The sequence below is a fragment of the Canis lupus genome, chromosome 11 (genome assembly GCF_011100685.1).
Source record: "Canis lupus familiaris isolate Mischka breed German Shepherd chromosome 11, alternate assembly UU_Cfam_GSD_1.0, whole genome shotgun sequence".
Taxonomy (NCBI): domain Eukaryota; kingdom Metazoa; phylum Chordata; class Mammalia; order Carnivora; family Canidae; genus Canis; species Canis lupus.
In genome coordinates, this window is record NC_049232.1 from 55,414,219 (window position 1) to 55,431,394 (window position 17,176).

Here is a 17,176-nt window from a genome sequence, read left to right on the forward strand (position 1 = left end):
GCAAGATTTCATTCTTTCTGATAGCCGAGTAACATTCGTGTGTGTGTACGTACATCTTCTTTATCCATTCATCTGCCGATGAATATTGGGACCCTTTCCATATTTTGGCTATTGTAGACATTGCTGTTATAAACACCGGGGTGCATGCGCCCCTTTGGAAAAATACCTAGTAGTGTAATTGCTGGGCCATAGGGTAGTTCTATTTTTATTTTTATTTTTATTTTTATTTTTATTTTTATTTTTTTAAAAGATCTTTTTTATTCATTCATAGAGACACACAGAAAGAGAGAGAGAGAGAGAGAGGCAGAGACACAGGCAGAGGGAGAAGCAGGATCCATGCATAGAGCCCGACGCAGGACTCGATCCAGGGTCTCCAGGATCACGCCCTGGGCCGCAGGCGGCGCCAAACCGCTGCCACCTGGGCTGCCCGGTAGTTCTATTTTTAATTTTTTGAGGAACCTCCATATCGTTTTCCACAGTGGCTGCACCAGTTTGCATTCCCACCAACAGTGGAAGATGGTTTCCCTTTCTCTGCATTCTTGCCAACATCTCTTGTTTCCTGAGTTGTTAATCTTGGCAATTCTGACCAGTATGAGGTGGTATCTCATTGTGGTTTCGTTTTTGGTTTTTGTTTTGTTTTGTTTTTTAAGATTTATTTATTTATTTATTTATTTATTCAGAGAGAGAGAGAGAGGCAGAGACACAGGCAGAGGGAGAAGCAGGCTCCACGCAGGGAGCCTGACATGGGACTCGATCCCGGGTCTCTAGGATCAGGTCCTGGGCTGAAGGCAGCGCTAAACCACTGAGCCACCTGGGCTGCCCAAGCTTGATGAATTCTTGATAGATTTTGGATACTAGCCCTTTATCTGCTATGTCATTTACAAATATCTTCTCTCATTCTGTAGGTTGCCTTTTAGTTTTGTTAATTGTTTCCTTTGCTGTGCAAAAGCTTTTTATCTTGATGAAGTCCCAATAGTTCATTTTTGCTTTTGTTTCCCTTGCCTTTGGAGACACGTCTAGCATGAAGTTGCTGTGGCCAAGGTCAAAGAGATTGCTGCCTGTGTTCTCCTCTAGGATTTTGATAGATTCCATCATTTTGTCTTTCAGTCATTTTGAACTTAGGTCTTTAATCTAATCCATTTTTAATTCATTTTTGTGTATGGTATTAGAAAATGGTTGTTTCATTTTTGCGCATGTGGCTATCCAATTTTCCCAACACCATTTGTTGAAAAGACTTTTTCCCATTGGATAATCTTTCCTGCTTTATTGAAGATTAGCCAACGATAGAGCTGAGGGTCCATTTCTGGGTTCTCTATTCTGCTCCACTGATCAATGTGTTTTTGTGCCAGTACCATACTGTCTTGATGATTACAGTTTTGTAATATAGCTTGAAGTCCAGAACTGTGATGACTCCAGCTTCGGTTTTCTTTTTCAACATTACTTTGGTTATTCAGGGTCTCTTTTGGTTCCATACAAATTTTAGAATTGTTTGTTCCAGCTCTGTGAAAAATGCTGGTATTACTTTTATAGGAATTGCACTAAATATGTAGATTGCTTTAGGTATTGTACACATTTTAACAATATTTGTTCTTCCTATCTATAACCATAGAATGTTCTTCCATTTCTTTGTGTCTTCCTCAGTTTCTTTCATAAGTGTTCTATAGTTCTCAGAGTACAGATATTTTACTTCTTTGATTAGGTTTATTCTTAGATATCTTATGGCTTTTGGTGCAATTGTAAATGGGATCAATTTCTTGATTTCTCTTTCTGCTGCTTCATTGTTGGTGTATAGAAATGCAACAGACTTCTGTGCATTGATTTTATATCCTACAACTTTGCTGAATTCCTGTATTAGTTTTAGCAATTTTTTGGTAGAGTCTTTTGGGTTTTCTACAGAGTATCATGTCATCTGTAAAGAGTGAAAGTGACTTCTTCTTTGCTGACTTGGATGCCTTTTATTTCTTTTTGTTGTCTGATTGTTGAGGCTAGGACTTCCAATATATTGAATAACAGTGGTGAGAATGGACATCCCTGTCATGTTCCTGACATTAAGGGAAAAAAGCATCTTTATTTTTAGAGATAAAAGATGCATATATTCCAGATGCATCTGGGATTTCCTTTAAAATAATCCAGAGGTGGGACACCTGGGTGGCTCAGCAGTTGAGTGTCTACCTTCGGCCCAGGGTGTGATCCTGGAGTCGCAGGATCAAGTCCCGCATCATATTCCCTGCATGGAGCCTGCTTCTCTCTCTGCCTATGTCTCTGCCTCTCTCTGTGTCTCTCTCATGAATAAATAAAATCTTAAAATAATAATAATAATAATCCAGTAGTAAGGGGATAGGAGTAGATTTGGTATAAATGAAGCAAGATCAGCCATATATGTTGATATTATTAAACCTAGGTGGTGGAGATGTGGAGGTTTAACACACTAATATCTCTACTCTTTGTACATAATTTAAATTTGCATTTAAAATAAAAACTTTAAGACAAACAGCTCTAGCTAAAACAATGGGGGGATGTGTTTCAAGTGACGCATCATTGAGTGATCTGAGTGCAAGAGAGACAGTCTTTTTACCTCTTCCCCCTCTCGCCAAATCCCCCTGCACTTATAGGACTAGAAACCTAAAGAGGCATCTGAAGTCACATTTTAAGGGTGCATAATGGAGGGGAGTTTGGAGAGGGAACAAAATTATTAAGGAGGATTATACTGTCACCACTTGACACAATGGGGATGGCTGCTTTTAACTGCTTTAAACAAGTCTTACTTCATACCAGAGCTTCTACTCAAGAAGGCGTCGCCATGGGAAATGGATCCTGCCCAGATCAAATCTTTCTTCCTGGCTGGGTCTTTGAGTACATGCTCCTTCCATACTGGGCAAGAGAATGAAGGTGGTTCTTAAAATGCACTTGAAATTTTTTTTTCTCCTCATGGTGTCCTTGCAGCCAGGTGTCTTGGAAGGCCTAGGAATGAAGGCACCTCTGGATAAAGAGGCTGTCCTGCCTGAGAGGCTAGGGGACCAGGTTAAGTTTCTGCCTTTCCATGCATCTCTATTTCCTTCAGATGCAATGACAAGCAGTATACCATAGGGTCAGTCAGTAGGCTGTGAACACAGCGGATTCTGCAAGTCATCAGCTGGACAACTTTTCATCTTGTTGCACCCCTGAAAGCAAGATGGGTCACCAGCAGCTCTACTGGAGTCATCTGCAAAACTACAGCCAGAGTTCTCACTCTTGCTGTGTCTGCTCAAACTGGCACCAACTGATCCAGAAATATGGGCCTCAGTATGTGCTGTCAGTTTCCATCAGTACACAAGGATACAGGCTTCATTAAGTCAGACTATGTGATCACCCTGAGTAGATTATCCAAGACAACTACCTGATGAAACAAACAATGCTAGCTCTTAGTAGATATTTTTTAATTAAAAAAAAAATAGGGGGGCGCCTAGGTGGCTCAGTCAGTTGAATATCTGCCTCAGCTCAGGTCATGATCTCCAGGTCCTGAGATGAAGCCCTTTGTGTCTGACTTCCTGGCTCAGCCAGGAGTCTGTTTCTCTCTCTCTCTCTCTCTCCCTCTGCCCTTCCCCCTTGCTCATACATGTATGCTCTTTCTTTCAATCTCTCTCTCTCTCAAATAAATAAATAATAATAATTAATTAAAAAATAGGGACGATAACTTCCAGCTCACATTCTTGTTGAAAGTATAAAATTAGATAATGTATGTAAAATATTAGCATGGGTTCTAGTATAGAGACAGCTTTTGATAAATGTTTATTATGATAATTTCTCCATAAAATGTGATTGGTCTAACAATCATCAAGGGTCCTCCTTATTACAATGTCAGAGGAACCATTCATTTATACAACAGCACTTCTCACTAAGTCCTATACTAGGTGCTGGTGCTAAGGTAGAGACAAACTTGGCATGGGAGCTAGAGGCTAACCTAAGCATATAAGGCAAAAATTCCACATACTCAAAATTACTCTTAAAATTCCTCCACCAAAAAAAAAAAAAAAAAAAAATTCCTCCACCATCAGCTGACTTCCCAACCATTTGCTCAGAGGTGCTGAATGAGGTGGTACTAAGGGATGCTACATGGTCTGGGTCATAGAGTGATGGTAGCTGAGGGATCTTCAGGATGTAGCATTTGTCTCCTCTCAGGACATGGAAAGTAAGAGCCTTAAACTCTCCTCCACTCAGACCTTTGCCTTTGAACATTCAACCTCAGTGCTAAATGAGAAAATGGAAAGCAGCCTCAACAGTCATCTTCCATCAAGTTCAGGGTCCATGAGATGGTCATCTCCCAGTGACCAGGAGTATGCTGCTTTGGTAGGCTCCTCACACCTCTCTGTGGCAGCCAGGCCCCCACAACCTGTTCTCATCATTCCACACAAATGCACTGAGCACCTCCCATGAGCAAGGTGTTGTGCTAAGCACTGGCAGGATGGAGTAAGCCGAAGGTGGCTTCCCCCAGAACTGTATAGATATGGACTCACTACAGTAAGGTATGGCCAACAGGCCATAAGAAGGGCCAGAATTGGGCTGGGGAGAACTGGGAGATAGTCAGAGTCCCCAACCTTCCTGGGAGGTGATCTTGGACCTGATCCTTGGAGGGCAGGGGAAATCTGAGAGGCAAAACACCGGGGAAAGGGTACTATGGGAGGGAGACAGCATGAGACAACATCTGGAGGCAGGAAGGATAGGTTGTGTCCAAGTAATATCAGGAGGATCATATAACTGGTTGAAAGGGGAGGTGAGACTGGAGATGTCAACAGGCAAAAGGCCTTAAGGTCAGGCCGAGAAGACTGGGATTAATTGTGTAGGCAGCAGAGAGTCAAGGGACTGGGGCTGGCCTTGGGAAGAGGACCCCAGTTGGGTGTGAAGCTCTCCTCCCCAGACCTGTCCACACCCTCATGGGATGTTGCATAGCAGCCTTCCAAATGTGGAAAGCTCCAACTATAAAATCTTTCAGCCCCAAGGTCAATCCTTTCCATAATGGCTTTAGCAGAACTTTAGGGTCAAGAGACAACATTTTAGGTTTCTCTACACAACTGTCCTTCATTTGTGGAGAAGTATATCAAGATGGAGCAGGAGTGGTGAAGGTGATGAAACGAGGGGCTCCTGGCAAAGTAGCAGAGTAAATATGCTGGAAGCTCCCTACAACAAAACACCCAGAAATGCTGAGTAATATTTGTTTTAGTCATTTTAAAGATACAGGAAATGTCAAGGAAAGTAAGGGCATTTCCAAGATTAAAACAAAGGGAGAGCTGAAAACCAGGACAGGTAGAGAACTGAAGCAGTGTCACAGAGAGGCTGTCAGGGTGACAGTGGAACTGGGAGTTTGCCTTCCAAGCAAGAGGTAAGCTTGGTAAGGATTGTACTAGACCTAGAAGGACCTCCGTGTCCTTCTAGACCACGGGAGTCTCACTCTATGTGGGTTTCTGAGTTCCTGGCTGCCCCTCTGCTTACTGTGCTTGGAAAAGCCAGGAATATTTTGTCTAGAGAGACTAGTACCGTGGAGAGAGACTTTGACCTCTCTAACCTACCTCATTACTCCTCCCTTCTCCAAGCTTCAATTTTATTTTGTTACAACTGACCACCACAAGTGACTGCACAGAGTTGCTGGGAAAATTTATTCACTCATTTAACAAATCCATATTGAGCAAGGCATGTGACAAGTGCTGGGATATGGAATTGAACAGGATAAAATCCCTGCATTTAAGTAATTCATGCTCTAGTGAATGAACAGAGAAAACAGAAAACAATATGTGAAAGAGCAGTAAAGATATGTACCAGGTTGGGGATCCCTGGGTGGCTCAGCGGTTGAGCGTCTGCCTTTGGCTCAGGGCGTGATCCTGGAGTCCCGGGATCGAGTCCCACGTCGGGCTCCCTGCATGGAACCTGCTTCTCCCTCTGCCTGTGTCTCTGCCTCTCTCTCTCTCTCTCTCTCTCTCTCTCTGTGTGCCTCTCATGAATAAATAAAATTAAAAAAAAAAAGATATGTACCACGTAGAGAGGAAGGAGCTCTCCCCAGCCTTGGCCAGCAGGCTTTGGAAGGGGGGTGTCACTCGCAAGAAGGTAGGGAGGGCATTCAAGGCCCAGAGTCTGAAGCAGCATGGCATGTATAGGGAACAACATACGGCACAATGTGGCTGGGAGATAAAGTGCAACTGGAGTGTGGTGGTAGACAAGGGCCAAAAAGGACACAGCTCACATGGCTGGAAGATGAGGCCATGCACAGGTGCCAGTGAAACTTAGGTGAATTTCAGAGAAACTCCTTCCTCTTTGCAGTAATTCACAACCCTTTTCCCACAGCCATGACACCTATGACTGTCATCAGAGTAAGTCAAGCTACCTCTTTCAGTTTGCCTGGGTTCCCCAGAAAGCAGAGCATGAGTCAGGGTGCTTATGAGCTACTCTTTTATTAGAGAGCAGCAGTGCAGGTTAAGGCGAGTGAAGCAGAAAGAAGAGACCAATACAAGATAGCTGCTACTAAAAAAGCCTCATTTTCAACCTCAGGGAAATGCCCCCAGGCAATCTTCATTTCAGGTAGAGTAACCAATTATCCTGATTTTTGTAGGACTGACCTGCATACGACTTCCCAAGACATGAGACTTTCAGTGCTAAATCCAGGAAAGTCTCAGGCAAGCCAGGATGTGTTTGTCTACCCTAGTCTCAGGACTGCCTGCAGGTGGAAAGGGGGAAGAATTTATCCACCAGCTCCCTTTCCCAGAGATTGAAGTTTCTCCCACAGAGTGCTAATTTCCCCCCCGTGTTTCTGGGTTGCACATCTACGGGCATCACATGGGCTTTACAGGAGAGTCACCAGGGAAGTCCCAGGGTGGAGGAGAGAGTCATGCAACATGGGCTTGGGTAAAACACTATCGCAGTGAGCTCACAGGAAGTCAGCATCCACATAAACGTGGTAACCACAGCAGCACTGTGAATAAGAAGTGGTGAGGCTGAGAAGATCTTAAGTGGTGCATCCTTCACCTCTATTAGACAGTAGCCCAAGCAACCTTCTTTTTTTTTTTTTAAGATTTTATTTATTTATGAGAGAGAGAGAGAGAGAGAGAGAGAGAGAGAGAGAGAGAGGCGGAGACACAGGCAGAGGGAGAAGAGGGAGAAACAGGTTCCATGCAGAAACAGCCTGATGTGGGACTCGATCCCAGGACTCCAGGATCATGCTCTGGGCCAAAGGCAGGCACTAAACCGCTGAGCCACCCAGGGATTCCCCCCTCCCAAGCAACCTTCTACCTTCACTTGCAAGTTCTTAGGAGTATGCAACAATCAGCTCAGTGTCTTGGTACCCTCCCCATGTCCATCATGAATACACCAGATAAGAACTCTTAGATTATAAAAATCCTAAATATCAACTAGGGAATAGAGAGAAAGGCATCTCAAGATTGTAAGGGATTACAGGTCATCACTAGGTGGACATCTTCAATAGACATGCAAAAACACGTAATTTACAGAAAGCTGCAATCAGATCTAATGCACAATACAATGGGAATGGAATATTAACTAGAGTTGCCCTGAATCCAGATCCTTCACTTCTTAATCATGGAGTTCAGAATTGCTCTCCTTTTTTTTTTTAAGATTTTTTAAATTTTATTTATTTATTTATTTACTTATTTATTTGGCAGAGAAAGATAAAAGAGAGCACAGGCAGAGGGAGCGGCAGGCAGCGGGAGAAGCTGGCTCCCCCCTGAGCAGGAAGCCCAATGTGGAGCTCGATCCCAGGACCCTGGGATCATGATCTGAGCCAAAGGCAGATGCTTAACTGACTGAGCCACCCAGGTGCCCCCAGAATTGCTCTCCTAAATCAATTTGTAGCCATTGGATATTCTTGCCATGGTACCTCCATGTCTCCTCAGCATATAAGCAGCAGCTAAAACCACAGGAGTGGATGAGACTGTCCAAAGAAAGTCTATAGAATGACAATGGCTATAAGACAAAGATGGATCCTGAAGAACAGTAATATTTTTTAAAAGGTCAAGAAAGAAGACCACAAAGGAGACAAGTAAGAGAAGAATCAGGAAAATTCAGTGTTGTGTGTACCAGAGTAGTAGTACCAAAAGGAAAGACTCCTCAGATGTCAAATACAGGGTGGCACAGCAGGGGGGAGTTAAATTAGATTTGGACTGAAAAGCTTCTAATGGGCTTGGCTAATAGGGGTTCCTGGTGTCCTTAGGGAAACCTAGGTGGGGGCAGGAGGCAGAGTGCAGTGAGCTCAGGAGTAAAGACAGTGAGGAAGTAGGAATAGTGAGTACTAACTACTCTTCAAGAAATTTGGATAATATTAATAAATCAGCTGAAAGGCAAGAAGGAGACAATTGTTGGAACAAGGTCTTAGAGCTGGAAGGGAAGAGTGAGGTCCAGAGTGTACATGGATAGACTGGTCTTAAAAAGAGTAAGGACATTCTGAGAATGAGATAAAGGGAGTGATGTTGAATTTGAGGGCAGAAAAGTGGGGGAAGACCAGGAAGGTCACAGTTGATGTCTCAATTGTTCCATAAAGTAGGACATACAGAAAGGAATATGGGAAACTAAAAATGGGATATAAATAGTTGTTCGGAGAAATAGAAGGATAAGTAAAAGGACTGATAAGTGGTACTAAGAGCCTGGCTGAGATTGAAGATCATGAACATGTTGCTATACGGTAGTGATTTGTTCATTCATTTACTTGTTAATTCACCCATTTGAGGCCACACCAATGATCATTGGTTCTCATTAGAAACATTAATCAGGGGGTAGCCCTGGTGGCGCAGCGGTTTAGCGCTGCCTGCAGCCCAGGGTGTAATCCTGGAGACCTGGGATCGGGTCCCACATCAGGCTCCCTGCATGGAGCCTGCTTCTCCCTCTGCCTGTGTCTCTGCCTCTCTCTTGCTCTGTCATCATGAATAAATAAATAAAATCTTAAAAAAAAAAGAAACATTAATCAGGGACTTTAGTTTGGTCATACGGATATATGTCAGAGTTTCATGAAGATCGGAGCTCCAAGTTGTCATCAAGGATCATGACTCCATTATGGCCACACCTACCAATTGATCTCATCCCCCATCACAGCTTCCAATGCCAGATAGATGTTGATGATCTCCAAATCTCTAACCCCAGTCCAAACCTTCCCCTGGGATTTAAGACCAGCATATACACAACAGATACCTCAATCTCAACATATCTGAATCCATACTCACCAACTTCATCCCTAAACCTGCTCCAGCAGAGGACTGCATCTCCCCAGACTGTGTACACAAGGGTATCAGGTTCCCTTTTCAATATCTAATTCCTTGCTTGGTTCTAAAAATGCCTTCTCCAAAGGCTCCCTCTTCAGGTCACGAATCATGACATTAAGGGGCTATGCATGGCTCTACCCACTTGAAACCCCAAAAAGAAATGCTTAAATATTACTTCTAGGCTTCCCTAGGACAGACTCACACCATGACTTTCTACAGGATACTCCAATTAACCAACACCACCCAGCACTGAAAGTTTCTTCATGACACAGCACAAGCACCAGCTCAGGAAGTCCTGCCAAAGAATTGATGTCAGTACTTGAGACCAGGGAACAGAACAAACAGATCTAAATTCATACCATCACCTTATCTTAGCCAACTGTGTCCAACCTCCCAAAGCCAAGCTACAGATACAACTCTACTATAAAGCGGTTTAGACCACAACCTAGTTGGAATAACAAATGGATTTTATCCTCTCTGCCAGCTCTGATGGACTAATGATGGTGCCTGAAGTTGCAAAATATTGTGGAACCTTGACCAGAATCATCAGAAGAAAGTGTGCTGATCAATTGGTCAAGTCTGCCAGAGGGACAGGAATGAGATGGGGAGATAACACCAGTCTGGAAGAACTTCACATGTGAAAAAGCCTCATTAGACTACAAACCTCCCACTAGACCTCAATTAAAGATTTGCAAGTCTTAATACTAGTTACAGAGCACGTGACTGTTGTATGGGAGCATGTTTATTCATTCATCCATTTGTTCCTTTATAATTATTTATTGAACGTTACTATGTACCAGATACTGGCCTCGTACTAGCAGTACAGCTGTAGATAAGACAAACAAGATCCCTGTTCTTTTTTTTTTTTAAGATTTTATTTATTTATTAGAGACACAGAGAGAGAGAGAGAGAGAGAGACAGAGACAGAGAGAGAGAGAGAGAGAGGCAGAGGGAGAAGCAGGCTCCATTCCATGCAGGGAGCCCAACGCGGGACTCGATCCCAGGTCTCCAGGATCACGCTGTGGGCTGAAGGCAGCGCTAAACCACTAAGCCACCGGGGCTGCCCGATCCCTGTTCTTACAGGGCTTTTGTTCTAGCAGGATGTTTAACAAATAAGAAAATATTAGTTAGAGGTAAGTGCTACACAGATAATTAAAGCAAGATGATGTGATTCAGATTATCTGTGTGACTCCTTTTGATTGACTATGTGTCAGGAAAAGCTGTGAAATGATCTGGAGAGATTTCAAGGCAGAGGGAACAGCTAATATACAAACCTTAAGGCAGGAAATATAATTTGTGTTCAAGGGATGGAAAGAAGGCCATTGTAACTGATGAGGAAGAGACTGGTTCAAAAAAAGATGCTGGAGAGATAAACAGAAGCTGGGTCACACAGAGCTTTGTAGGCCAGGATAAGGAGTTTAGACCCTATTCTTGGTGCTTTGAAAAACCATTTAAGGGTCTTAAGCAGAAGAGTTGGCATGATCTGATTTATAATTTTAAATAATAACTCTGGCTTCTGAGTGGACAATACAGAGTAGGGGAACAGGATAAAGATAGGGAGACTGATTAAGAGGCCACTGCAGTAATTCATGAGTTGATGTTGGCTGGGACCAAATGTCAGAGTGCTTCAAGTCTTGACCACAGATCCCCTTCTCTAAATCTTCTGCTGATCTCCTCTGGTCCAAAGCTTTGGATACACTCTATACAGCAGTGTCTCCCAAACTAGTATTTTCCACTCTGCCTATCTCTTGGACTTTGACTCATAAATATCCAAACTCATATTGAGTATCTACACTTGGATGACTAATAGGTGTCTCAGACTTAACTTGTACCAAATCAAACGTTTGGTTCTTCCCACCTTTAAACCTCTTATTCCCTCCTCCTTCCCTAGTCCTATACATATTACCCATTCACACATATTATCAGACCTAAAACCTTGGATATATCTTTGATTCCTTTATTTTCTCATCCCTCATACCCATGTCCTGCTGAATGTTTCCCTAGAACTAATCAAGCATTAAAAATTTTTCAGCATCATCACAAAGGAGGAGATCACAGAGGAGAAGATGAAACAAAGACACGGGCCTGAGAGGCCAACATGTTGGATGGCTCACCCATGTGGATGCTGAAGTCACCAGGAATGATGTCAGCAAAAAGAACAGAGAGGAAAACAGTATGTCAGTGCTAAAGATACTAATGAATGAGGATAAAGAGTGCATTAATGTATACTTCAGAGGAGCTGAGTTTTGAGGGAAGAAGGGGAAGACACAGGTTTGGAATCGACAATAGAAAGCAAGGAGGCCCTACCTAACCCAACCCACTTGCCCCATCTATCCTCCTCCAGGCCCCCAGGTACCCAAAATTAAAAATAAAATCATATCTGCATCATCTAGAGGTAGGGTTACCAGAGAAAACCCAGGACTCACAGTTAAATTTGAATTTCAGATAAACAACAAATACTTTTTTTAGTATAAATATATCCTAGATATTGCATAGGACATACTTAAATACTAAAAAATTATACTTTACCCCTAACTGTTGCCACATGATATCAGTGCCTATATTTGTCAGGATTCTCCAGAGATCCACAGGATAAGTTAGCAAGCTGGCAACCCAGGAAATCTAATGATGTATTTCCAATCCAAGTCCAAAGCCCTGAGAACCAGGAGGTTTGATGGTTCTGGTCTGAAGCCCAACACGCTTGAGACCCACAAAAAAAGCCAACATCCCAGTTCAAAAACAATCAGGCAGAAGGAAACCTCTCTTACTCAGGAAAGTATTGGCCTTTATATTCTATGCAGGCCTTCAACTGATTGCACGAGGCCTACCCACATGAGGGAGGGAAACCTGCTTTACTCAGTTTATATATTTAAATGCTAATCTTATCCAAAAACACCCTCATAGAAACATCAGAGAAATGTCTGACCAAATATCTGGCACCCTAGGCCTCGCTAAGTTAACACATACGATTAACCATCACCTAATCTCAAGGTGTTAACTGAAGATAAAACGATAGCACAGGCCTGTAAGAAGCAAACTTTCAGAAGTTCAAATGGAAAAAGACTGTGGAAGAACTGAGTCATGCCGTGCACAAGTAGTAAAGGCATGACAGATTCAAAAGAATCTTTCCCTTAACAGATCAGCCCCATAGTAATGTTGCAAATAGCCTGTGAGTGTCAGCAAGAAAAGAAATCCATCACACTGAATGCATTACCTTGAGGTCCTATTACCCTGAGATCGTGACCTGAGTCAAAATCAAGAGTCAGATGCTTTACCAACTGAGCCACTCAGGCACTCCTAAATTTTTTTTTAATAACAAACTGAAAAAAGTATATACTACATGCTATACTGACTTGGAAAATGCTGCCCATGCATATTTCCTCTCAGATACACACAAGCATTTTAGCAAATAAAAGGCTCTGATAAATCCAACAGAAAAAGATGTCAAATATTTCCCTGAGTGTTTCCATGCTTATGTGAGCAAAGAATATCTCCACTGCAGCCTCTATTACTATCCTGAGGCATAGCTTTTTTTAAAAAAAAAATCAGTTTGAAAAACAGTCATCCATAACATTATTCAAAATAGGGATACTCTATTCAACATGTTTGTGCCAAGGACCCCCCCCGCAGCAGTCCAGTGAAGCCTATGTGTATTTTAGAATAATGTATTTAAATGCATAAAATAAAACATAATTATAAAGGAAACCAACTATACTGAAATACAGTTTTCAAAATAACTTTTTAAAAAAATTAGAGTCCTAAAGGAGAAGGGGAGGAGGGAACAGGGAAAAAAAAAAAACACTAAAGGAATAATGGCCAAGGACCACATATTGTATGATTCTATTGATATAAAATATCTAAAATAGACAAATCTATAGAGAACAAGAGTAGACGGTAGGGGAGGGTACATTGGAAAACAACAGCTAAAAAGAGGAGGGTTTCTCTTTAGGATAATGAAATGCTCTACAATTGATTGTGGTGATGGATGTCCATCATCCATATATATATAACAATATAAATTTAACTATACACTTGACATGGGTTAATTATATAGTATGTGAACTATACCTCAATAAATCTGTTTTCTAAATCATGATCAAAAAATTTCCGATTATGTTGAAAACTATAAATGCACACAGATCCAAGAAACCAAATAAATCCCAAACAGAAGAAATATAAAAACTACACCAAGACACATCATAAACAAATTGCTCAAACCAAATGATAAAGAGAAAATCTTGAAAGCAACCTGAGACACTATTCACAGTGGAAAATAAGAAATGACAACAAATTTATTGTTGAATGCAATGAAAGGTAGAAGACAGTAGAGTAAAATCTTTTATCCACAAAAGAAATAACCATCAAGCTAGACTTCTACACATAGTGAAATTATCTTTCAAAGACAAAGGCAACACAATGAGATTCCACCTCACACCTGTTAGGATGGCTACTATCCAAACAATGGAAAATAGTAAGTGTTGACAAGGATCTGGAGAAATTGAAACCTTCCTGCCCTGCTGGTGGGGATGTAAAATGATGCAGCCACCACAGAAAACAATTGGTGGTCCCTCAAAAAAAATTAAACATAAAATTACCATATATGATCCAGTAATTCCACTCCTAGGTGTATATCCAAAATAACTGAATACAGGTGTTCAAACAAAAACCTCTACAAGATACCTACAGTCAAAAGTGATTTATTGTACATTTAAAAATTTGGTTAAGACAGTAGATCTCATGCAAAATACTCCTACAATATATTTTTTAAATATACACAAATGTTCATAGTAGCACTATTCACAATACCCCAAAAGGCAGAAACCACCCAAATGTCTATCACCTGATGAATGGATAAACAAAATTGATATAGTCATACAATGGAATATTATTTGTTTTTGTTTTTTTTTTAAATTTGTATTTATTTATGATAGTCACACAGAGAGAGAGAGAGAGAGGCAGAGACACAGGCAGAGGGAGAAGCAGTCTCCATGCACCAGGAGCCCGACATGGGATTCGATGCCGGGTCTCCAGGATCGCGCCCTGGGCCAAAGGCAGGCGCTAAACCGCTGCGCCACCCAGGGATCCCACAATGGAATATTATTTGGACACAAAAAAAGAATGAAATACCGATACATGCTACAACATGATGAACCTCAAAAACATTATGCTAAGTTTAAAAAGCTAGTTATAAAGAACTACATGTTGTATAATTCCATTTATTCCACATTCCATTATGAAATATCCAGAATAGGCAAATCCATAGAGAGAGAATACGGATCACTGACTGCCAGAGGCTGGAGAAGGGAGAATGGTGAGTGACTTCTTAAAAAGTATGGGGATGAAGGATCTGTGGATGGCTTAGCAGTTTAGTGCCTGCCTTTGGACCAGGGCGTGGCCCTGGAGTCCTGAGATCGAGTCCCGGGATCGAGTCCCGCATCGGGCTCCCTGCATGGAGCCTGCTTCTCCCTCTGCCTGTGTCTCTGCCTTATCTCTCTCTGTGTCTCTCATGAATAAATAAAGTCTTTTAAAAATTAGCCTTTAAAAAAAAGTATGGGGCTTCCTTCTGGGGTGATGAAAATATTCTGTAACTGTTGTGGTGATGGCTCACAATATTGTGAATGTACTAAATGCCATTGAATTGCACACTCTACATTGTTAAAATGGCAAATTTTTGCTTGTGCATTTTTTAAAATATTTTATTTATTTATCCATGAGAGACACAGAGAGAGGGGCTGAGAGAGACATAGGCAGCGAGAGAAGCAGATTCCCTTTGGGGAGCCCGATGTGGGGCTCGATCCCAGGACCTTCGGATCCACCATGAGCCAAAGGCAGATGTTCAACCACTAAGTCACCCAGATGCCCCTATGCGTGTGCATTTTATCACAACTTTTTAAAACAATGACATATACTGCACACTTACTAAAATGATTAAAATAAAAAAAGACTAAAGGGACTAACCATATAAATTATTGGCAAAGATGTGGAAGATCTAGAACTCTCCACCATAGATCATTGGTAGGAATGTATGTTACTATTACTTTGGAAAAAAGTTTGGTGGTTTCTTTTTTTTTTTTTAAAGATTTACTTATTTATTGAGAAAGAAGGACTATGTACACACGCACACAGTAGAGGGAGAAGAGAACGTCTTAACCAGACTCCATGCTGAATACGGAGCCCGACACGAGGCTGAATCTCACAACCTGAGAATGCAATCTGAACTAAAAACAACAGTCAGATGCTTAACCAAATGTGCCACCCAGGTGCTCCGGTTTGGTGGTTTCTTAGAAAGTTCAATGATTCAATCACATCTTTCCTAGGTTCCTCCAGACAATGAAAGCACACGTCCACACAAAGACTCATGCACAGATGTTTATAGTAATTTTCCTGTAATTCAAAAACCAGAAACAACTAAAGTCCATCAAGACAGGAATGGATTGGGGGATCCCTGGGTGGCTCAGTGGTTTAGCGTCTGCCTTTGGCTCAGGGTGTGATCCTGGAGACCTGGGATCGAGTCCCACATGGGGCTCCCTGCATGGAGCCTGCTTCTCCCTCTGCCTGTGTCTCTGCCTCTCTCTTCCTCTCTGTGTCTGTCATGAATAAATAAATAAAGTCTTTAAAAAAAAAAAAAGACAGGAATGGATATATTGTGATATTTCCATACAATGGAATACTACTCAGCAATATAAATAAGTTATTGGCACATGCAGCAATCTGGAATAATCTCAAAAGAATTATACTGAGTGATGAAAAGCCAGACAGAAATGAGTACATACTGTATGATTCCATTTATATAAAATTTTAGGAAATGGAAATTAAGCTACTGTGACAAAAGTATGTCAGTGGTTGCCTGGTGACTAGGTGATAGGGTTAGGTTGGTGGGAAGGGACAGGGAAAGGAGACACAAGGGAAGTTTTATAGGTAAGGGATATATTCACTACCATAATTGCAGTAATTGTTTCTCAGGTATATACATAATGCCAAAACTTATCAAATTACACACTTTAAATAAGTAGAGTTTATTGCATTTAAATTATATGTTTGGTTTTTTTTTGTTGTTGTTGTTGTTTTAAGTAGGCTCCATTCTCTACATGGGGTTTGAGCTCACAACCCTGAGATTAAGAGCTGCATGTTCTACCCAGTGAGCCAGTCAGGAGTCCCTAAATTGTATCTCAATGAAACTCCTAAAAACATTTTATAAAGTGAAAAAGAGACGTTTAGGGAAGAAAATATAAATCAAGTTTATATTACCTCCGAGATTATGCAGTTTTAATATTTTTGTCTTTAAAATATTTACATCTTGTTTCAAAAGATGAAAGTTATGTTTTATAAATTGACTAGGCATGCAATATATTATATTGATTCCTCTATGAAAATGTATTGGTCAGAATAAGCTAGATTAAGCCACAGTAACAAGCAGCCTAAATCTGAGCGAACTAATGCCACCAGGATTTATTTCTTACTCTACATATCTTTAACGGTTGATAGGGGAGTACATTCATGGTAACCTCTCTGAGACTCGGGCCAAAAAGCTCCAACATTCCAAAGTGCAGCCTCAATGCAGCCGGAGAAGAGAGAATAAAGAATAAATATTGAATAGAGCATTGAATGTTCTAACCTAGAGGGTACTGCTTTACTTCAAAGGGCCAAGGGAGCATATGCCTCCATGTACCCACAAGTAGAGGAGAAATGGAGGGGCGCTTGGGTGGCTCAGTTGGTTAAGCATCTGCCTTGGGCTCAGGTCATGATCCCAGGACTCCAGGCCAGAGCTCCACATCAGGCTCCCTGCTCCACGGAGTGCCCACTTCTCTCCCTCTCTGCTGCACTCAGTCCCTTGTGCGCTTGCGCTCTCTCCGTCAAATAATAAATAAAATCCTTTCTTAAAAAGTAGAAGAGAAATGGATACTGGTGAACATTAATAATCTACCACAATTTCCCATGACACT